The 25,298-nt window shown below is 34.7% G+C and overlaps 1 long non-coding RNA gene across 1 annotated transcript; it reads left to right on the forward strand.

Annotated features, from left to right (window-relative positions):
- The first annotated feature begins 1,148 nt into the window (after positions 1-1,148).
- On the forward strand, positions 1,149-24,821 carry LOC115434451 (uncharacterized). The gene is made up of 3 exons (XR_003937535.1): positions 1,149-1,160; positions 5,381-5,387; positions 24,683-24,821. It is a non-coding gene; the product is annotated as an uncharacterized LOC115434451 (long non-coding RNA).
- The last annotated feature ends 477 nt before the right edge of the window (positions 24,822-25,298 follow it).

A 25,298-nucleotide genomic window follows, 5' to 3' on the forward strand; every position in this document is an offset into this window, starting at 1 on the left:
TCCAAAAAAGAAAAGCAGTCTGTTTACATTAACCCCAAAGTGCATTTACAGGGTTTGGAATAATACTCAGATGAACTGACAGAACACTTAAAAAGAAAATCCATATATTCCACACTATAAAAAAACATCCTGTTGTTTTTACAGAAAAAAACTGGCAGCTGTGGTTTCCAGAACAATACTGTAAAAAACACATCCAACTGTAAATATATTTACAGAGTAACATGTAGATTTAACATTTTAAACATGTAGATTTAAATGGTAAATGAACTGCACTTATTTAGCACATTTTCTCCACCTTCATGGTGTCCAAAGCACTTTCCAAAACCACCAGGTCCAACTGGGAACAGTTTAAGGTTCAGTGTCTTCCATGGACACTTTAACATATGGACAGTCAGAGCCAGGATTCGAACCACCACCCCTTTGATTACTGGGGTGGTGGTTCGAGTTCGAGGTGGTTCGGGTGGTCATGGCTCAGGTGGTAGAGCGGGTCGTCCAATAACCGAAGGGTTGGTGGTTCGAATCCCACTCTATCCTAGTCAGTCTGTTGTGTCCTTGGGCAAGACACTTCACCCTCCTTGCCTCCAGTGCCACTCACACTGGTGTATGAATGTTTGGTGGTGGTTGGAGGGGTCATAGGCGTGAATTGGCAGCCACGCTTCTGTCAGTCTGTCCCAGGGCAACTGTGGCTACAAATGTAGTTTACCACCACCAGAGTGAGAATGTGAGAGCGAATGAATAATGGATCAATAATGTAAAGTGCTTTGGGTTTCTAGAAAAGCACTATATAAAATCTAATCCATTATTATTATTGGACGAGCCGCTCTACCAGCTCTACCATGAATTTACAAATTTAAAATGTTACATTGTTAAACGTTTACTTTTTATAACTTTTATATATATATATGAAAAAGCAAATACACCGTTATTTCAACATTATGGTCTTGCAGTTTAAACGGCACCACATTGTGTTTCAATTTACAGTTTTATTTTCTAAAAACAATAAAAATACATAATTTCTACATCTCCATTCCATTTCCAAATCTGGCTTTGTTCACATACTCTTCCTGTAAAAACTACAGCTATATTTCATTCAATCGTTAACACAAAAATCTTTTCAAATAAACAACTTTGCATTGTATTGTCACTTACATTTTTTTAATGTTGCAATTTTACAACTTTTTGGTCTTAATTCTACAGTCATTTTTTTACAGTGCAGACCACTTCCACTTGGACAACTATCCCCCCTCTATTAGCCCATTACAATGTGGGTTATACAAACACTACAACCTGCACACACACATCAATCAGTAACGATGAACAGCTTTCCACATCAAAATCCAAAATCCATTTATAATCGTTCAAATTGCCGTTAACGCTCTAATCGGTGGGATTTAAGGCTATATTTTGCGTATCAAACCTTTCTGTCTTCATCTAGTTCCACTGAAATCAATAAGCTACCTATAAAACACACACCATTTACTCTAAATGATCCATTCTATTTAGTTTGGCTGCATTACAGAGTGCGTAGTTTCATTTCCATGAAGGGATCAGCCCCTAAAATAGTGCTGTGCCCTTGAAAACACGCATACTCACAGTTTATTGTATAATATCTGCTGAATATGTATATTTGAGCAGAGATATGCTGCATTCAGTGTCCTGTTTGGTCTGTAGTTTCTTTATAAGTTGTTTGGAACATGCTCTGGAGTTATTGTGCAATTTTAATGATGTAATAACCTGGAAAAGCTCATAACTAAGGTGGTGAACTCTAGTCTTACAACATGTTCATAGTGATCATACAGTGTAATTGACTTCCCAGAACCAGGTGGAGCTTTTCTTTTTCTCATGACTCATTCTATAGAAGGTGGATTCTGTGTGGATGTTTAAAGATGACAAACAATCCCATAGAAAAGAGTAAACTGCAAGTCCACACATGTGGTGCAGTGGGATTATTGTGTAACATGTTGTAAAAGTGTTGACCTCTGCCCTTTCACTATGTCCTGTTCACATCATATTATCATCTATGTTTAAATAATGGATCTGTTTTATCACTTGAGGTGGTTATGACTGATGGGTGGTGCTGGAGTTTTGGGTTTCTGTGTGGTCTTTGACATTTTGATAGACTATGAACATGTTTGTCTAAGGTTGGCTTTATATTTAGTGTATATCAGCACAGATTAGGATATATTATTGCTTGTCTGGTTGTATGTTTATGCCCTCATTTATCGTAGTATTTTTCTTACTTCTCTATTCATACAATAAGAGAGAGGTTATATTTTTAACCCTACAAGAGCTAAAACTATTTCTGTGATAACTTAGAAATGATTTTTTTCTCTACTAACCTTTCCCATATGATTCATCACACTTTGTTTCAATTTCACCCTTGGATTTGGTATTTTTCAGTGGAAATCAGTTTTTTTTCCCATATCTAATTTGCAGATCATACAGCTGTTCATAAAAGTTCAGAGTAAATCCACATATTATATCAAAAATGAGGAAACTGAAGAAAAAGTAAAATTTTCAGCAAAATATATCATTAAATGAGTGTAAATACAAGCATCTCCAACCACTGTTATTTGTCAAACTTTATGGGTTTTACTTCAGTGAACGTCCAAATAGGTCATATCTGATGAGGATGAAAAGCTGAAAAGGCTGCATTTTACCTGGATTATAGAAATGTATTGACAAGATTAGTGGTTCAGAAGTTCTAAAACATTTAAGATGAGCAGATGCTTTTGATTTTTGACAACATTTAGGACTTAAAGGCTTGAGATCCCATTCTTCTGGTGAGAATTTTTGGTCAATAAAATATTACTTTATTGGCACGTACTCCTTGTCATTTTATTTTTATTAGACCTTTATTTAACCAGATAAAGTCCCACTGAGATTGAGATCTCTTTTCCAAGGGCAACCTGGCCAAAAGGTCGGCAGCACATACAATACAAACACAATACAACAGGTTTTACAGACAGGTGCTAAAAATAAATTAAAACAAACAGTAATATAATAATAACAGAAAAGTTAGAGAGTTTTTAACCCTTTCATGCATGAATTATGAGAACCTTAATCAAGATTTTTTTTCCTGAGTGTTTTTATTCTTCTTTAGGCATGAAAAAAATAATGTGATTGAAATTTTTGTTTTTTATGAATCTATTTTTCATGGAGTTACAAAAATGTCCACTCAGCTGGACACCATGTGTTTAAATTTTGAAGCAAAAAAAAACCCATGTATTTACTGTCATACTGTGTGAAAACAATGAAATAAATGTTTTTTAATGTTGCTAATCTGATGTTTTCTCACATTTTAACATACTATAATAGTAGTTATTACTCACTCAAATAATATGCAAAAAACAACAAAACACAACAACTTAAAAAAAAAAACAAAAAAAAAACCTGTTAATTACAGTCTAATAACAACTAGCAATTGATTTACACTCAAATATATTGCTGGAAATCAGGTTTATCAAGAACAGGAATGTTACAGTTACGGTATGAATTGCAGTGTATTATGGGATGGTGCATAAATATCCACTGTGCTGGTTGATATGCAAGTAAAACAACAAAATCAATGAATATACAAGAGAACAGCTGTAGAATAACTGTCCACTGGAGTGACCACTGTGCATGAAAGGGTTAAAGTGCAATATTTGAGGTGCAAAATTTTGTTGAGGTCATAGCAATTTAAAAACACAGGCACTGTCCAAGTGACTCTCACTGTCTTGTCCATAAGACGGTACGAAAAGCTTGGAATGACATGAGTTCTGGTATTTTCAGCTCCGTTTGAAGTGTAGTCCAGGCAGAAGGGGGCGGCAAAGCTGAAAGCTCGCTTCCCCAGTTCAGTCCTAACTTTGGGTACATTCAAATAATACCAATCACAAGACCGTGAAGAATATTGACAGGTTCATCTTTGGAGAAGAGAGGATAGGTATGATGGTACTATACCTACAAGAACATTGTAGGTTAAGGTTAACCAATGGGTCAACTTTCATGAGTTCAAAGACGGCCAATCAGCTTCACAGAAAAAATTATTAGACTATCCTTGTTTTCTTCAATTTCTTGTTCATTTTAATGCTTGGTACAAGTAAAGGTACATTTGTTTGGACAAATATAATAACAACAAAAACAGGTCATAAGAGTTTAATTTCAGAGCTGAAATCTAGCCATTTTCCATGTTTTCTTGATAATAACCAAAATCACTTCAGTTCTTACATCAATAGCTATGGCATTGTACTGACAAAAACAGTGCTTTTAGGCATTTTATGTTTTCTTTTCTGTCTGTTTAAGTCACATGATACACACAGGAGTTAGTACTTGATTGCAAAATCATTGTTTTGGTGACTTTTGATGGTCTAATAATTTTTTTCTGCGACTATAGTTCACAATAATGAGTGTGGTGATTATTACCAGTAAAAAAACATAATGCACAGCGGTACAGTGTTTAACATTCGGCTGAGGCCTTAACGAGGTGAATGAATGGACTCAAATACACAGTACTGAAGGGAAAAACTGATTTATTAAACAGAAAATAAGAACAAAGGTGCAAACGAAATCCTGAGGGGAGAGGAAAAGGTAGAGTCCACAGCATGGTCAAAGCAGATGAAAAGTCCGGGTGAGTCAATGGAGGTATGAAACAGCAGTAGTGATGACAGCAGGAGCAATGATCCAGCACCGCACCTGAGCAGAGAGGCCACTTTAAAAGGTTCCTAATGGGGATCTGACTCAGGAGTGGTGCTGGTAGGTGATGGTAATCAGTCTGAGGGAGGGGTCTGCGGTAATACAGGAGTACCCCATGACACTCCTGCCTCAAGACCTGCTTCATTTTCAGTTTGTTGTTGAAAAAGCATCGCCAAATATCAGTATTCAGCCCCTCATTTGGGAGCATGGTGTGACAGATACAAAGATGACATATTTCCCTGTTTTCTATCATCATTTACAAAACTATGGTCTACTTTGGCTGTTTACATTTAACCAAGACTATATGAAACATCCTATTAATTGAAAAATATCTGACATAGACACTGTTTTTCAGAAAGGTCTTTATTGTCATGTTTATTATTTAGAAACATGCATTTAAGTCCAAGATTGGCAGGGCTGGATCAGCATATCTGGAGGGTCCAGGGCAGAAAAACATGCAGTGCCCCCCTTTATTAACCCTATTGCTTCCACCTGTTTCTTCTGACCTTTATGAATCCACTGGGTATAGTAAACATTGCATAAATCTACATTCCCTCATATATTCTTATCACAAGGAAATAATGCATATTTTTCCTGAAGGTTCACCATAATTTTAGTTTGTATTGTGCTTTAACTGTGCATAAACAAAAGTTTTCACAAGTTGGACCTGATGATCATTTATCAGCTTTGTGATAATCCTATGTAGCTTCTGTGTGTCTTTTCATTGAGCTGATGAAAAAAATGAATTTCCCTCTGGGCATCAATAAAGTTCATCTGTATCTGTATTTGCGTCTATATCTGTATCTGTATCTGTTGTGTGTTTGAATAAAACACAAGATATCATGTCTTACACTAGTCTCACATTCTGATCTGTTGAAAAAATAATTGTTTAATTTACCTGAAAATGTATTTTTTAACTGTTTTTTTTAAATTTGACATACACACATAAACGCATATCCAACGAACACTGAGGAGATGTACAACATGTGCAGTTTCATTTGCTTCACATTATCTCAAATTCATTTTTTATGGACTATGTCTTTATGAATAACAGTAACTTATACTTATTTAACATAGTTTTCATAGTCAGTTCCTCACCTTCTCTTCAAGTACTGTACCCATAAGATGATTTAAAAAAAAAAAAAAAAAAAAAGAAGAAGAAGGAAGGAAGGAAAAGACAGAGAAAAAAAAAATCTATTTTTTATCTCCAAATATTCTCTACATTGGTGAAGTCCATTTTAGACACTATTAAACCTCACAAGTGTTAACTGTAGCTGTTTTCTTTCAGCACATCAGATTAAAAAATGTTAAACCAGAATTATGATCAAATTCAGCAGTCTCAGTTCACAGGGTCACATTTTTTGAAGCTTTTACTGGCATGCATCCTCCTCTTTAGAGGAAGGAAATTAATTCTTTTGTCAAGATCCAACTCTCCCGCCATTCATCACAACATCTGTTTCTTGCAGAGAGTAAAGACAAAAAAAGAGGAGAGAAATGAAAATGTTTGAGGGGCTGCTGTGATCTCTCCATCTTTAGAGTTCAAACCGTTTGCAACTTTAAAAAGGTGAGATGGTTCATTTCTGACAAGTGAAAGAGACCGCCCTGGGAAAGTGACGCTGCTGTATGAAGATAAAGTCTCATTTGAATAAATTGCCTTTCGTTCAGAGCTTATGCATATGCATGAGGCTCCGACTCTAATTGCTGTTATTTCCTGTTAAATTGATTGCGATTTATTCAAAAACTCACAAGGAAGCACAAGATGGATGTATGAATACCGTCTAACAGATCGATTTCCCCAGGACCAGTTGAAATGGATCTAACGGTATCAGCGGTGGTTTATTATAATTACCGTACTCGTGCTCATACATGCTGTTAAATTCATTTGTCCTGTTGTCACACCTTGACAAATGGTCATTTCTGTCTAAAAACACACGTTCAGAATGTTACTCTCTCTCTTCTTTTTTGACCTACTTAACTGTCTTGTCTTGAATATTATGGTTTTTTATATTTCAACATTTCATCATTACATGCAAATATTTTTTTATTATTTATTTATTTTGTTGAAAGGAGCTTTGAAGTTTTAAAGCCAATGTTATCAGCTTCACATATGTAGAGACTTTGTGTAACATCCCTTCAAGGTATGCAAAGTTCATTTAAAGATACGCATTTTTATTTCCTTAAACTGGAAGCTAATTAAACCCCAAGCACACAACACAAGCCTGCTGGCTTTCTCTGTCATCTCTAGAAAGTTGACACTTTCTTCAAAGATATTCCACAAGGTAAAACTCTTTTTTTCCCCCAACACTATTTTGGAGGTCGTTGAAGGAAAGCAATGCTCATTAAGAAAGCAGGGAACTTCTTCACTACACACCGCAGCTGCTTCGATCTCTGTCTTCATAATCAAGTTTCTGAAACAAAATATGGATGCCATCTCCCCATGGAGTTTTTACAACGTGGAGTTGCTCGGATTTCATCGGTAAACAGAGGCTTAGGAAACAAACTTCTCAAGGGACGTGACTAATTCCTGATCAAGACACTCTGTTTTTCAGGAGAATCTGCTCATGAGAAGCACCAGGCTGACAGGCTGTTGCATCGCTCTTCCATATCTAACAGCAGCAGCCGAGTTCATTAGATTGCCATTAGTTCACTCAGCAGCCGTTGCGAGATAATGTCCTCTAATGATCATGTTACTGAGTATATACATATGTGTGTGCGATGGGAGAGTGAGCTCTCTTCCGGCACTGGTCTTTGACTTTGAGATAAATTATAATTAACAACGCTGTGTCCTCCTCTGTGTTATTAGCACAGCTGACCTTTCAAAGTATCAGATCAATGAAACAACACATCTAGTAAAGCTGCAATGTTTGGAGACAGAACAGATGAGGAGAATACTAAACAGAGGCAGCTGGAGAGAGAAAGTTTAACATAATAGCCCGATTCGCCTCTTTTTCTTCGTCTAAAATGTGGAAACCAATACATTCAGCTTGTGAACATCTCCATCTGTTTGTATTTTCTAACTTATTTAAAACTGCATGAATAAACTGTATTTCATTGCAGCCAGTAGTTCATCAAGTCATTAAGAATGTAGAATTTAAATTGTTTGATGCATGGCACCACTCTGTGTCCTTTTCCAAATAAAATCCTTCCAAAACTCAATTATTGGTTTGTCATTTTGGTGTTTTTACAGCTACATCTAGTTTTTCACACTGTTCAACTAACTTTATTTAAACTTTCTTTTAAAGGCCCATTGAACAAAGCTGAACATTACAGTGGTACAGTTGAACCTGTATTTAAATCCAGATATCTTTGTATTTTTACGAAGTGTTTCTCCTGTACACCTCATGTAAGGCTGAGGTTGTTGAAAAGGCTGAACCCGGGACATTATTTTTATATTTATTTATTAGGGCTGTCAAAACTAACATGTTAATGCAGATTAATCCATCATCATAATTAATTTGATTAAAAATTTTAACGCAAATAAAAAATCTACAGTGCAGAATGACTCTGAACGTCTCTGCCAACGCATCTAGGGCAGTTTGTCCAAGTAGAGTTAGCGTCGCGCATGAACAAATGGCCGAAGCAGAACCAACCCATAAAGATGGAAGACGCTAAATGACACACTGGCCCTCTGGATGGAACTAGGACAAGAAAACAAGACAGAACGACTGACATAAAGTATAAAACACTCTGCAGGAAGGAGTTTTCTTTTCACTGAAGCACTTCCATCTTAAAATACCACATTAACATGAAGCATCGTCGGGGATTCTGCTAGCACTTCGGCTAACGCGTCACCCAACCTGCGACAAACACATTAAGTGCATATATATTCCCTTCTTTTTTGAATCTGTTAACTCATCCAAAATGAAACGCGATTAAAAATGAATGATATTTAATCATGATTTATTAACATTTATCCACAGCTACCCTGCGATTAATCTGATTAAAATGTTTAATCATTTGACAACACTATTATTTATATAAGACCTGAGTTTCTTTTGACACTAGACTTGCTGCTCCAACATTTATGTCTTTGCTTTACTATAGTGATGTGACACACATTATTCCTTATGCCACACAATGATTGTGTAATGGAAAATAAATGTCACAACATTTATGTTGGAGTTACAGTTACATTATGCATAGGCGATGGAGAGTTGGTATTCACCACAACCCAAAGATTCTCAAAGGGGTTCAGATCTGGATTCTGTGGTGACCAATCCATATGTGACACATAACGTTGCTGAACCCAGACCAGACCAACTGAATTAACTCCGGATCATACCACTGCTCCCACAGACTTATACTGCAGGCACTAGGCATCATCACATGACATTTTACCTTTGAAACATTCTGAAACCACTGAAAAGCTCCTCGCTGCAACAGTTAGAGTTAAACAACTGAAACATGTCAGTCACTGCAGTAATTATCCTCACTTGTGTATTTACTTAGTTAAATCTGGGTGACAGCTTTTTTTTTTTTTTTTTTGCTTGTCACTGCATGCTGTGGATAATGTTTACCACAGAGCTCCGAGTTTTATTACAGATTTTAAAGCCCTCATTTATCATTGTTATGCTCATGTTGGACTTTCTGCCTTGTCCACCTGTAGGCTAAAACACTGGCATATTCCTATTTATAGGTCTAGTTTATATCTGCCTCCGTCTTCAGGTCTACATCTGCCAACAGCTACAGTCCTCAGCCCCTGCATTTATTCTAACGGACTTTATTAGAGGTCTGCATTGAACAGGGAAAGATAAATTAAGAGTTTAACTTTTTGTTTGTTCTTCCCTATTTATACATGATTTTTGAAGTAGAATAAGAGTCTACCAATATGCAAAACAGTAAACATAATCACCAGTCATGAAGTTTTATGTTCACTATTAATGATAAGAAAATAGTCCACATCCACTGCACTGACAATAGGAATTACAATACAGTGTGAATATTCAGCAAAATAAATGTCAAGTCTCAGTAAGAAGTCTTTAGGTAGCTTTCAGTTTCAGTTTGCATTTGAAACTGGTCCCTAAAAACAGAGAGGGGGCTAGAAATTTAAACCAGATGTAGACTAATGTTATGAAGCAAGTTTGGAAGCACTTTGGGTCTTTTTAAAAATAAATGTTTACTGAGATAAAAGAGAAACTATTTTTCAGATAAAACACATTTTTATATTATTTTACATTATGTTTAATACAAAAATCCGCATGTAACCCAATCAAAAGGACACAAAAATTACTACTATTTTTTTTTTATATACCTTTTTATTCTCTCACTGGTACATTTTAGGAATTCAACTAATTATGCAAGGCAAAGTGTTTCACAAAAATGACCATTGTTGCAAAATCACTCACGACTTATATGCATTTAAATGGGCAGGTTCCGCATGTAATGCCAATAACTACGATGGGTTACACATGAAACCTGGAATGACACTGAGATTCATGAAAAACCTGCATGTCTGGATTAGAAAAACCACTAGGATCATCAAATTTAACACAGTGTCTTTATTTATAGTGGTATATAAGACCATTTCATTTCATGTTTTCCAGATCAAATACACTGACACCTATAGGTAGCTTTTCATGTCCCAATTTTACTCCTATTTTTTGCTCCAATATTTTATTAAAAATTCATTAATTTTGGGATGGCTCAGAGCAAGAATATAATTTTTTTTGCATTTATCTGAGGCCATCATTAGGTACATCCTGGGAGGAAATATGTCTAAATTTCTCTTTTATTATTGGGTCTAAAAAAGTACCAATATGTACCCAGTGTCATAGAGGCACCCAAATGCATTTTGATCTTATGTAAAACTACCATTTGTTAATTTTAGCCCTACTTGGAGAGTTATTATTTCCCCTTTGAGCAACCTCAATTTACTTATATTATTATTATTTTGGGAGTATTTTAGTATTTTTGTTTTGAGGACAGTCAGGAAGAGCAAGAAAACAGATCCAGTCACTTCACAAAGCAGAATTTCCAACCAGACGAACACTACACAGAACATAACGGAAGGAAAAGAAAACATATAACAGCAGACTCCAGAGAATATTTGACTAATGATGCCCCTGCCACTGGCTTAAGCTGATCCGACATGTGGATAGTTTTACACTGCAGCGTCCACGGCAGCGGACTGACGATGGGAAACAATCTCCTGTCAGCTTTGCTTGAGTTCAATCCAAAGTTCACATTGATTGAAGGTTCTGGAATCCCCCCTCATTTTACTCATGATTAAATCACATTACACTCATTTCCCAAACCATAAAGCCCTCTTCCTTGGAAAATCTGTTTTCATCCACTGCTTGGCTCCCATGCCAGTGGTCTTGTAATCGCATCAGCAGGCTCTGCACTGGCCTGTGTATGGAGATTACAACATACCAAGTCTAAAGATTTGTGCGGATGTGAGAGATTTCTCGACATGGAAATACAGACCAGACAAGCTTAATATGCATTGCCTGTTGGATATTTTAGAAGTTTTCCCTCCATTGCTCATATGCTTACAAACCATTTCCGGACTAACTATGTATTTTGGAGCTGAGAAAAACTTTGGCTGCTAAGTTAGAAAGGTCTTAGGTTCACAGTGAATCATAATTGCTCTCGCTGTTTTGTTTTTGTAGGATATATCTGTATAAGAATTCATAAAAGAAACAAATCAATGAGGGAGAGCAAAGGCAAACTGAAAAAGACAAAATATTGATTTCTCCAAATCTCAAAACTCTTCACTTTCTCAAGAAAATCCAAAGACAAATCCATACAAAATTGAATCACTTCCACCATCTGGAAACTGTCAATAAATTATAGAGAAGAGGCTTCTTACTTTAAAAAGTCAGAGATTTCATTTCATCACATTTTTTCCTAATGGCTCATAACAGCTGGAGAGAGGAGAAGGTTAAAATGATGACAGACTGCAGGCAAACCGAGGGAGCGTTTTGGATTGTCATCTGTTTGGAATTCTCCTCATTCTCTAGAACAGTAGCTGTCTAAATGGTTGGTAATTTGTATTTTAGCTTCAAGGGTTTAGAAGACGCAGAAAGAAGCAGCTGGTGTTACACTCTTAATGTAAATATTCTGCATGTAGCAGAGAAAATATCCTGCAAAGATGCTCCACAAGTTCTGTTCTCTGTAGTGGTGCTGTTCAAGTTTTTTTTTGTTTTTTTTTTATGTCTTCCACGTTTGTCATTGCAGTGACCTGGACATGAGGTTGTACAGTTCATATCGCTGCTGAATTTCCCAATAGTCAAAAAAGTCAAGTCCTAAACCACAGCGGAGTTCGCCCACACACACACACACACACACACACATACACACCCCAACCGCTTAAAAAAACCTCAACCTGACTTTCACTTCTTCCAGCTGATTAAAAGACCATTACATCTTGGCCTCTTCTGCCAGCTGACTGCTACATGGTGCAGAAGGAATCAGTTTTTATCTCCTCCTGCCTTGGCCTGCAGGGTCCCCGCTGTGCTAGAGGATGCAGCGGAAATACAAAGCATCTTAGAGAGATGTCAAGAAAAGCAGGATGCGTCAAATCTCACCAAGACCGGCTTTTGCTTTATCTGATTCTCTTCTCCTTGATTTTCCTCATCACTCACAGAAATGCAGAAAAATAATGTTCCCAACATATTAACCCGTAAAGACCCAAACATCCACTGGTGACCAAAACCATCTACTGATCTAAAATGTTTAATGCCTGTTGATCCACTGATCTTATCAATACTTGTAAATAATTGGTGTAAAATACAGTTTTTCATCTTTTCATGGTCATCAGATATGACCCATTTGGACGTTCAGAGGCTCCGTAGTGAACGTGGAAACACCATCATCTTCTACAACTTTGATTCACCAGTAAAACCCATGAAGTTGGATCAATGACAGTACATTCAGTTACTGATATCTTTGATATCTTCACTTTTTCTTCAGTTTTCTCTGTTTCTGATATAATAATCCTCAACTTTAATCTGAGGTTTTTATGAAAATTGACATGATCAGTAAATTCAATATGGGAAAATACATGATTTCCACCAAAAAATACAAAGTAATAAATAATAAATGATAATAAAATACTTAAGAAAGAGTAATTTGAGAGAAAAATCATTTGGGAACAACCACAAGGGTACCACTGGGTCTTCATGGGTTAAAACATATGTGTATATATATTATGTTGATTCACAAATTTAGGAAAGTAAACCAAAATAAAACATTAATAATAAAGTAATAGTTTAGGGTTATCTGTAGGGGGGCAGTCACTCTGACACACTTTCATATTGTGGGTGAACATTCATTTTCCAATCAGATCCTGTTGAGCTGTTGCAGTTAATACACTTGAAAAGATGCTTTAATGTACTAAAATATGTCTTCTATCTATATCCTTCTTATTATTCTTTTTTGCTATGCAAACCTTTGTACACATCTATACATACTTGTTTATTGGATTGGATTGGCTCATGTATACCTTAAATTTCTCCAATTACGAATGAAGTCTATTCTATTCTATTCTATTCTATTCTATTCTATTCTATTCTATTCTATTCTATTCTATTCTATTACTCTAGTACTGACCTATCAAGTGTCTTTCGCAATGTAGAGGAATAAAAATCTGAGCTTCGGTTGCTTAATTCACATTTAAGCATTACAGTACATGAACAGATTGTAGTACACTCATTCTGAAATGCACGATTTCTGAGAAAAAAAGACTTCTAAATGAATATGCAGCAGCATAGCATGTGTGGGTGCAAATATCTGATATTCTACCACAGTGTCCTAAAAATAAACTGACTTGGTACGCCCTAACTGTCAATAGTAGAGCTCAGACCATAAACAAACAGATCTGATTAAGGTTAGTCAACATTATAATGTTTAAAAATGAAACGGTATCATGGTTTGTTTGTCTTATCTTATCTGTTAACACGTCCTGATGTTTATGTCTTATTTTCAACAGGTTCTCTTTAAAGCTAACATGGAAGACAGTTAAAAATAAACATCTACAGCCACAGTTTCAGCACAATTGAGAAAATTTCATCAGTTAAAACCCAAAGAAAACAAGCAGCAAACAAGCAAGTGGTGATTATTTTGTCAGCAACTGATGCTGATGGATGTTTTTGTGTGTTTTGTGCTGTTCCATTCAACATCAGAAAATGTGGTTTTTTTGTTTTTTTTTTTTTTTAAAAAGAAAAGAAAAGAAAAACAGGCAGAAGAATGTATTCATTATGCTTTTCCTTGAAAAGCAGTGTAGCTATAGTACATTATACAGAATGTAAATTTACAGCGAAAACTAAAGAGCATTTTTGATTAAATTCTAATGAATTCAGATTGGCAATCAGTTAATGACCTGACTTCATTAAATCAGCATGAAGGCCTGTTTTGATAAAGTTTCAGTGAAGGATGAAGATTTAAGATTCAGAAGTTTGGCACATGCCCATCTGGTACATGAAGGGCTGGAGAGTTCACTGAAAGATAAATGTAGGCCACAAATTACATTACAGCTCAGTAATAATCACGTTATACCCTAATAATTACATTTAACATGCATATAACATTATTTATACAGTATTTTACTGAAACAAAAGGAAATGTTTGCATTCATGGCCTATAATATTGTGAACTTTTGTTACCTCATTATCATCAGATTAATGTCATATTGCCATTTTAATCCAAATACTGTGAGCATTTATTTACACATTACTGTTATTATCTTTAGATACTATCCTATTTATTGCCCTTATCAAGATTAAACACCAAGTTATTGCTGTTTTGTTAATTATTATTAATAATAATAATAATAATAATAATAATAATAATAATAATAATAATAATAATAATAATAATAATAATAATAGATTCGATTTCTATAGCACTTTTCAAGGCACCCAAAGTGCTTTACATTCGTGATCCATTATTCATTCGCTCTCACATTCTAACTCTGGTTTTATTACATGTATAATAAATCTGTGATTTGTTAAAGGAATATAAATCTGTGAGTTCAGGTCAACTAGTCAAGCCCAGAGTCCTGACTAAACAATTTTTATTGTTCTGTTTTTTATGTCTGTGTAATTCTTGAGGACTGTATATCCTTTTAATCATTTTAAATATGGATCTTTCAGTTGTTTTACTGTCCTCTATTATGATTGTATGTACTCTGTACCCTCTAATTTTATTATTATTTTACATTTGGGTATCTTATTTTTATTTCTCTCTCGATATCCTTCTTTGTGTAAAGCTAATTGAATTGCCTTTGTGGATATAAATAAACTTACCTTGCCTTTCATTACCTTGTGGTTATTTAAGTATTATCTTTTTTACTATGCTATTATCATCCTGTAACCATGCTGTAACTTAAAGTTCTATGCCTGGGGTAAACCATGGCTTAAAAAAAAGACAAAAGGAAAAAAAGACACTCAACACTACTCCTCCTGAAAACTTTTGGAAACTTTTCTCCGTTTTAGTTCCGAACCCCCAGGGGTGTAAGTGACTCTGCGTATGAGACTTTGAGAAATGATGACACCAAGATCCACCTTAGTATCCTGATCTGGTCTTATCAGCAGTATGTCTTTTCTTAATTCATCACATCCTTTCACACAACTCTGTTTGGAACAAAGTAAGATATCTGTCTGGACCACCAGCTGTTAATTCAACATAGATACTGAATAACATGAGATTATGTCTTCTCAACACTGTTACCAGCTGTCATCAAGTTAAACTCTGCTTTTTATTATGATACTCCTGTCTACATAATCAACAGATGAGGTTCTGTTCATGACATTTTTGACAAGTTTAATGTCCAGCTGCTGTCTCTGGTCATGTGATACGAGTTTCATTTGTAAGACTTTTCTAAAACCTCCTTCCTAAAAACTCTAGCATGGACAGAATTTTCACCAGTATGGATGTATAAGTATTAACCCTTTCATGCATAGTGGTCACTAAAGTGGACAGCTAATCTACATCTGTTCTCTTGTATATTCACAGGTTTTGTTGTTTTATTTGCATATCAGCCAACACAGTGGACACTTATGCACCATCTCATCCACTGACATTCATACCATTACTGTAACTTTGCTGTTCTTAATAAATCTGGTCTGCACCAACATGTTAAGTGTAAATCAATTGCTAATAAAAATTCAGAATATGATAAAATGTGAGAAAACATCAGATTAGCCGCATTAAAAATGTTTTGATTTTAGAGTTTTCACACATTTTATCACTTTCTGATATTGCATTCTTTGCTTCAAAAATTAAACACACGGTGTCCAGCAGAATGGACATTTTTGGAACTCCATGAAAAACTATGAAGGTAAATTTGTTGCTTTATTGCTTTAACCAAAAAAAAAAAAAATTCAATTAAAAAAAAAGCACTTCAAGAAAAAAAAACCCTACTCAATCAAAGAAAAAAAGGTGTTCAGATGCAATTTTTTGGATCTTAAATATTTTTTGCATTCGTCTTATTTTGTTATTTTTAATTATATTTCCGATTATTTTATTGAATATTTTACCACTTAAATCACCCCAAATTCCTTTATTTGACTTTGTTTTCTAGTAGTGGAATGAACCACAGTACATTTACTATGCTACAAGTACAAACCAAAAACAAATATTTTCAATCAAAATAAATAAATAAATAAAATTTCACCTCACTAAAATAATAATAATAATAATAATAATAATAATAAACAAACAAACATTTTGAATCAAAGAAAAAAAGCGTTCAAATGCAATTTTTTGGATCTTAAATTTTTTTGGCATTCAACACTTTATTTTCCTTTGATTGAAAACATTTTTTTTTTTCTTTTTCATTGCAAATTTGTTTTTGATTGAAAATTTTTTTTTTTATGGTTAGAGCAATCTACCTAACAAATCTACCTTCATAAAAAATAGGTTAAAATTTTTTTAAATTGCATTGTTTTTTTCATGCCTAAAGACAAATAAAAACACTCAGGGATAAAATCTCAGCTAAGGTTTCTCATAATTCATGCATGAAAGGGTTAATACTAAGTCACATATATAGTTTGAAGTGAGATATGATTGTCCAGGAAAAAGCAGAAACTTTTAAGTGCTGCAGTACCCTTGAAAAACTCTTCATACTCTCTCTCCCTCCCTCTCTCTTCATCCCTCTTACCCCTGTATTCGACCTGTGAACCTCAGTGGAGGTGATGCCGCTCCCTGTGGACCACCACAGCCGAAGATAGCTCGCACACACCCACATACCAGGAAATCCTCAGCCTTATTTTATTTATTCAAGCTTCAAATTCATTCCTCTGCAAAATATAAATAAAGTGAACAGGGGACGAAGGTGGGATTTTTTTCCCTCATACTGTATGCATGCGTGCACAGAAGAACATGCAGGCATGAACGTACTGTTACTATTAACATCTGACCTTGTCCCTGAGCTTTTCCAACATGAATTTTAAACAGAAGCCCTCTCAGCCAAAACCCAAATGACCCCCTTCAGATCCATTGAAAAAATTATCCATCACAATGTCACATAACTGCTGCCTTGAGAAACATTATGGGATGGGGTTCCTTAAGCTGGATTTCCCAGAGTATAGATCAAAACTGTCAAAATCATAGGCTGAATGCCAAGCTTTGTTAGAATGAAAAATATCACAAAGCTAAGGACAGATGATTTATAGGCACCGGCAAGAACAAACAAATCTAAATATACAAAATGAATAATGAAAATACGGAAAGTAGAAACGACCCTGAATCATATTTTACCACATATATCTGGAGTCACCAAATTAACTGTTTACCTATATTTACTCAAAAGTGTAATTTCTGTGCTTCAGCAAAACATAACTTTATCTCAAATGTGTAAAAAAGAGCAGGAAATGGACAATTTCAATAGTGTCTGCATGGATTCCTAAGTGGTTGCAAATACAAATACAGTAAATTCCATGTCTGACAGTGTTAGATGGAAGGTTAAGGGATCAGAACGTAATTACATTTCACAATGAGAGAAAAAATGAATGTCTGCACCAGATGTCTTCCATTCCTCCACCGATTATTACCCTGTGAGTGTTCGACAATTAGGTCGGTCTTCATGTCTGTATGTCAGTCTGTCCATATCTATAACCCACAAACTACAGCACATTTTGACTTGACATTTATACATAAAATGGGACTCAGCCAGATCTTGGTCTTCTTTAAGATGGTTTGAATCTGGATCTTGATGCTAGAATATTCCAAAAGACTCTCCCCCTACAGCTAGGTTATAATAGTTTTGGATTTTTCCTTCTAGTTTAGCTTTATTTAATTTTGATTTGTTTTTCTCTATTTCAGTTAGTTTTAATTAGTTTTTAGAGCAGGTTTGCTAGTTTTTATTAGTTTTCATTATTTTCAAAATGCTTAATTTTAGTTTAGTTTTAGTTTTTTTATATCTTTTGTCTTCTTTGCCGTCGTATTCAAATAAATCCCAGACAGGACTCTGCTGCCTCCTCCCAACTTTAGTCTCCATGTTTCCAGGTGGAGCGGGGATGAGAAGACGAGTCTAAATAACAAGTGACAATAAGTGACGGACCGTTAAATATCATATGGTGCTGCTAGCTAAAATTGGTTGAGGGAAATAAATAGATTTCATATCAATCTGACACTGACAAAGATGAAAACTGAAGGGAATTTTATCGATAATTTTTATACGTTTTAGTTAGTTTTATAAGCACACAATACAGTTTCAGTTAGTTATTGTTTTTTTCTTTTAATTATAGTTTTTATTTATTTCAGTTAACGAAAATGTTTTTACAATGCTAGTTTCTGTCATTTCATTAGTTTTCGTTAACGATAATAACCTTGCCCTACAGGCAGCTGACACCCTGCTGCATGACACTATCTTCACTATGTGTTTCAGATATTTTTATTGTGAAGCTTTATCATAGCACAGACATGAGACCCCCTGAGTGGTACACTACATTGTGCTTTATTTTTGATATCAACATAATAAGCGCACAATCAGAAACAAAAAGAAAACAACAATGATAAAGTGAGAAAAAGAAAAAAAAAAAAAAAAAGGGGGGGGGGGGGGGCTGAAAAACAAAAACATAACTGGACATCTCACCCACCACATCATCTTCACTATGTGGACAAAAGAATTGGGACACATTGAATTCTGGTGTTTTGTTGATAATAAGACGCTGGAGTACAAAACAATAATGACAAATGTCGTAACAAATACTATTGCAATAGGCATTTTTATTTTATCTTTTCGGTGAGGTTGTTTACATTTGGTGGAGTCAACGGTTCCACATCACAACTAGAAGATCAGTCTGGAGCCTTTCTGTGTTGAGTTTGCCTGTACATATAATTACAATAATCACAAAAATTATTAGACCATTAAAAGTAATCAAAAACAATGGTTATGCAATCAAGTACTAATTCCTGAGTGTAACATGTGACTGAAACAGACAGAAAAGAAAACATGGAATGTCTAAAAGCACTGTTTTTGGCAGTACGATGTCATAGCTACTGATGAACTGAAGTGATTTTGGTTATTATCAAAAAAACATGGAAAATGGTTAGATATCAGCTCTGAAATTAAACTCTTATGAGCTATTTTTGTTTTTATTGTTATATTTGTCCAAACAAATGCACCTTTAATTGTACCAGGCACTAAAATGAACAAGAGATTGAAGAAAACAAGAGGTGGTCTAATATTTTTTTCTGCGACTGTAGGTTACTTCTCCTGTCAGGTACTAAAATGGAGTTTGTTGCTGAGAGCCTTCACTAGCAGCTACTGCTCCTACTGTGTGCTATGTGCTAATGCTAATGTTAACTGCTGTGTGTATTAGAATAGATTAAATACAGAGTATAATTTTATCTACAGGGATAATAAAGTCAGGTATACAAAGTACTTTTGCTTGAATTTTCAACATGGATTTTTAAATTATTTTGAAAGTTCTACCCGTAGTTTTTTCTTTTTTTTTTTTCTAACCACAAATAATTGTTTTGAACCACAAGTCAAACAAATTATTTCTTCAACCCTCACTCTGGAAGAAAAATCAACCTTTAAACTTAAAAGAAATATCAACTTGACCTTTTTTGGCATAACTATTTTAATGTTTGGAATAAACGGGGAGTCTTGAAAGTTGTTGGGGTGACATGTCCAAATATTGTTCCTACATAGTGATAAATGTGATCAATTTATTGCTGATCAGGAAGACAATCCAGAATTGAGAGCATGTTTTCTATACATAATCCACCATATTCAGTAGGGATTCCTGATTTCAGTATCATACATAGTAACTTCACTGCAAAAATCTAAATCTTACCAAGTATATTTTTCTCATTTCTAGTCAAAATATCTCACCACACTTAAAATAGAACATAATCACCTAAAGAGTAACTTTACAGTGAGATATAAGAACTTATTTTTAGACAATACATCTTGAAAATCTTATTTCAAGAAATCTTACTGAGATAATTTTCACTTATTCCATTGGCAGATTTTTGCTTAATTCAAGATTTTTTTTTGCTTAACTCAAGTAAAAAAATCTGCCAATAGAACAAGTGAAAATTATCTTAGTAAGATTTCTTGAAATAAGATTTTCAAGATCTGTTGTCCAAAAATAAATTATTATATCTTACTGAAAAGTTACTCTTCAGATGATTATGTCTTATTTTAAGTGTGATGAGAAATTTTGACTAGAAATTAGAAAAATACCCTTTGTAAAGATTTAGATTTTTTGTTGGGATATAATATTTTACCTTTTTGTTCACTCCATCTTTATATAAATCCAATTATACAAAGTCCTACTTGGGAATAGCACACACATCCAGATACTGGAGTCTTTTATTCCGACATAGTGGAATCATTCTGTTTGGTGGATGCTATGAAATGGCCAAACAAACCAGATGAGAGTCTAAACAATGTACTGGACAACATTACAACATTTCCTCCACGTGTGCATAAGCCAGTGTTTTTCAGCCTTGGGGTCGGGACCCCACGTGGGGTCACCTGGAATTCAAATGGGGTTGCCTGAAATTTCTAGTAATTGCTAAAAAAAAACAACTTACCAATAAAAAATATACACTACAAACCAAAAGTTAAGGATATTTTTAATTTTTTGGCTAATTTTTTCACTTTGGATTCTTGCACAGCGCTTTTTACTTTTTTGTGTGTGAATTAAACACATTTTTTTCAATGACCAGACATAGTTTTATTTACAAATGGCAAAAATGACCAAAAAAAATGACCAAAAAAACCCCCAGAAATTTCTTTCACTTGTTTGTAGTGTATGTTGAGGTGAGAGAGACAATCATAGTCCATAAAAGACATGACAACCTGTGAGTCTGAAACTGCAGCACTCTGGTTCTATTTATCTGTCAAATGTTCATTGTGGTCGGTATCAGATGCTGCAGCTCTTTCATATTTCATAGTTTGAGTTATTGTTTGTTTGGTATTAATTCACAGCCTTGTAAATCCAAGTTGGACTGACTGTACATATCCTGACCAAGGAAGATCCAATTCTCCCTTCGTGCCGTAATCTACACCTGGCTTTACTGCCTCAGTCCAGAATAATATACATTATATAGACTAAATGTCATCTAAAATTAATGTTTATTTGCAACATTATCAATAACAAATTAATTTTAGCCAAAAAACAAAAGTCTCTATTTGAATGTCTGGGGTCACCAGAAATTTGTGATGTTAAAAAGGGGTCACGAGCCAAAAAAGGTTGGGAACCACTGGCATAAGCGATTGCATCTGCAGGAGTGAGAGAGAAAGACCAGACAAGCAAAAAAATGGGAAACTTTACAACACTAAGTGCAGCACTTCAGCGACAGGTTGACATTGGCTGGGTTTTGACAGCAGTGAGAGAATTCCATCTAATTGAAGGATGCTTGTCAACCCTCTAACCGTCAAACTGATGTCAACAGAAAATTGCCTCTGTGCCAGTCTCAGCCTGCCCTCCCGTCTTTTCTCCCAGCATACCGACTGTCTGCAGATGCCTCTTTTCCAACCAGTGTATTGTGGATCAAAGTAGTAAAGCACAGCACACACTTAGAAGGTGTCAACTAATCACTCTGACTTCACAGTGGGTTTGAACTTCTGCTTTCAGATGTAGGACTATACTGGCCATCCTACAGCAGCAGTTGCACCAAATCTGTCTTTCTTTTTCTGCTGGTTGGCATCTTTCAGCTCAGAGGGGGATACATTACATCAGTCATGCATACCTTCCCGCTGCACATGGAGACAGGGAAGGATGTAAATGAAGTGTAGTGAAAGTAATAGTGAGACCCCCAGAACAAAAACACACCTTCACCGCCACTGTGTTTGACTGGCAGCGGGTACGAAATTATTTCTGGCAGCACAACTCATTTTTGTGATTTCCCTCAAATTAATACTGTCGTCTAGAAATTGCACATGGCAACATATAGTGTAATGAGAATAAAACTGCTGACATAAAACTGCAATTAGAATTTATATTCATATATATTTCTAAAAGTAGGAATTAGTCATTATGTCTCACTGTTGAATCTCTTTGTTCCCTTTTCTTTCAGTGTCTGTATCGAAACAAAGCTTAATAGAAGAAAAGGAAACAGTGACCCTGTGTGGTTGAAATGTGCAAGTAAATGTTCAGCTGAAAGGAAATACAGAAATCTGTCAGTGCAGGAGGGAATACAGTCAGGTCCATAAGTATTTGGACAGTAACACAAAAACAGTCCTCATATTTATAACAATCTTAGTTAGTCCAATTACATGAAAATGGTTGGACTTTGTTTCAAATGTTTGTAATTCCTAAATGGTTAATGTCATATTTTTTGTTATAAATCTTCATTTAACCCAAGGGTGTCAAACTCATTTTCTTCCAGGGTCCACATTCAACCCAATTTAATCTGAAGTGGGCCGGACCAGTACAATAATAACATGATAGCCAATAAATAATGACAACTCCAAATTGTTTTAGTGCACAAAATGACATTCAATTATGCCAATATTTACATTTACAAACTATCCAAACAAAAAGGATGTGAATAACCTGGAAAAAATGAAATTTGTTAAAAAATATAAGTACAATTTTGTCAATATTGTGCCTCAACTTATCATTTATACTTATGCATTACAGATCAGATCTACAAAGACACAAAACTTTTAATAACAGGCAGAATATTGTTAAAATTGTGCTGAATTTTCTTTTGATATTTCAGGTTGTTCATAATTGTTCAGATTATTCACATTTTATTGTTACAGGATAGTTTGTTAATGTAAACATTTTCATAATTTAATGTTTTTTTGCACTAAATCAAAGAGAAAAAAATTGGTGTTGTCATTATTTATAGGTTATTATGATATTATTTTTGAGTTTGATGCCCTGCCCTGACTTGCACTTTGCAAATTCACCCCGCAGGCTGGATTGGAACCTTTGGTAGGCCAGTTTTGCCCCCCGGGCCGCATGTTTGACACCTGTGATTTAACCCATAAAGACCCAAACAGTCACCGGCAACACAAACCATCTATAATAATACCTGTTGATCCATTAATCCTATCAATCCATGTAAATGTGTGTGTGTGTAAAATATAGTTTGTCATCTTTTCATGGTCATCAGATATGACCTATTTGGACGTTCAGAAGCTTCGTAGTTACCATGGAAACACCGTCATCTTCTACAACACTGATTCACCAATAAAACCCATGGAGTTGGATCAATGACAGTGGATGGACACACTTGGTTTATGTTTAGTTATTGGCAGATCTGACTGAAAATGATACTTTTTCTTCAGTTTTCTCTGTTTTTGATAGGATTAACTTTGAATTTACTCTGAGTTTTCATAACTATCTAATTGAATATAGGAAAATATATGATTTACACTAAAAAAAAAGGCAAAATACAAAGGATAATGCAAGAAAAAAAATGGTGATAACTCAGGTTAAGAAAGGTATAAATAGAGAAAAATTCATTTGGAAACGACCATAAAAGTAGCACTGGGTCTTTAAGTGATGAAGCTGAAAATCAACACTTCAGTCACATCTTGATTGTTTCATTTAATATCTACTGTGGTGATTTACAGACACAAAACAACATGATGTGTGTCACTGTCCAAAGACTTATGGAGCTGACTCTAGAGTAAAAGTACGAGTAACTATGACTGCAAAATGTACCTTGGCATTGAAAGCAAAATAAGGATTACTCATAATTATTACCTTTGGACTGTTAATATACATTTCTGTGCATTTAATCAAATTTTACCAGTGATATATTAATATGGATGAGGATGTTATATGTAGAATAGCTAATACACTACCAGTCAAAAGTTTGGATACACCTGTTTTTTTCTTTATTTTCATGACTATTTACATTGTAGATTCTCACTGAAGGCATGAAAACTATGAATGAACACATGGAATTATGTATTTAAAAAAAAAGTGTGACATAACTCAAAACATGTTTTATATTTTAGATTCTTCAAAATAGCCACATTTTGCTTTTATTACTGCTTTTCACATTCTTGGCATTCTCTTGATGAGCTTCATGAGGTAGTCACCTGAAATGTTTTCTAACAGTCTTGCAGGAGTTCCCAGTGATGCTGAGCACTTGTTGGCCATCTGCAGTCCATCTCATGTCATTTAAATGAGAAGATGAGTCCAAACTATTGACTGGTAGTGTTGCTAGTTTTGATATACTGTCATATATAACTGCATTGTACATAAACTTATTTAAAATACGTACATGTATAGTACTGTGCCTTAGGCCACCTTTAGCTTTGTTGTCTTTGCAGGCTTGATGTGAGCATACATATTTATTTCTCATTCTCTTTTCTTCAGTTACAACAAGAAAAAAAACAGGAAATATGTGTACAGCCTTAAAAGACACACAAAAAAACTAAACTAAATGGGTTCTAAAGGAAAATCCCATGAAAAGAAGCAGCACAAACAGAAATATTTGACATGTGTTGAACAAAACCTGGTATAAAAAACAGAAATTAATGCAACAAATTTCATATTGTCTGAACAAGAGTTAAAGACATATTAAATGCAAAGAATGCAAATAACACAAGACATACGACCAAATTGGTTTATAGAAGCAGTTTTTTGCCTTAAAGGTTTGTTTTACCTGCTGTACATACTTACCATAGGTCCAGATTGGATCTTAATACAGAGACTGAGAAATGCATGTGTGTGGTCATTATGACTTTATTAAACCAACAAACCTAATATTGGACTTTTGCACAGTGCTGTGGATCTCATAACGCATAAAGTCTATGTAGTGTTTGTAGATCATGTTTAACCCATCAGGACCCAGTGTTACTTTTGTACCAGCTCCTAAATGAATTTCTCTCTCTATTTAACCTTCCTTAAGTGATTTACCACCATTTATTGTGATATTATCTTCTGTATTTTCTCTTTTTTCAGTAAAAATCTGATGTTTCCCTACATTTAATTTACTAATCATGTAGATGTTCATAAAAACTCAGAGTAAAGTTGAGGATTACTATATTAAAAACAGAAAAAAAAAACAGCAGAAAAAGTGACTTTTCCAGTAAAAATCTATCATTAACTGAACATAAAACAAATATCTCCATCCAATGTCATTGATTCAACGACATGGATTTTACTGATGAATCAATGTTATAGAAGATGTCAGTGTTTCCACGGTAACTACGGAGCCTCTGAACGTCCAAATGGGTCATATCTGATGACCAT

This window comes from Sphaeramia orbicularis, chromosome 15, assembly GCF_902148855.1.
Source record: "Sphaeramia orbicularis chromosome 15, fSphaOr1.1, whole genome shotgun sequence".
Lineage (NCBI taxonomy): Eukaryota > Metazoa > Chordata > Actinopteri > Kurtiformes > Apogonidae > Sphaeramia > Sphaeramia orbicularis.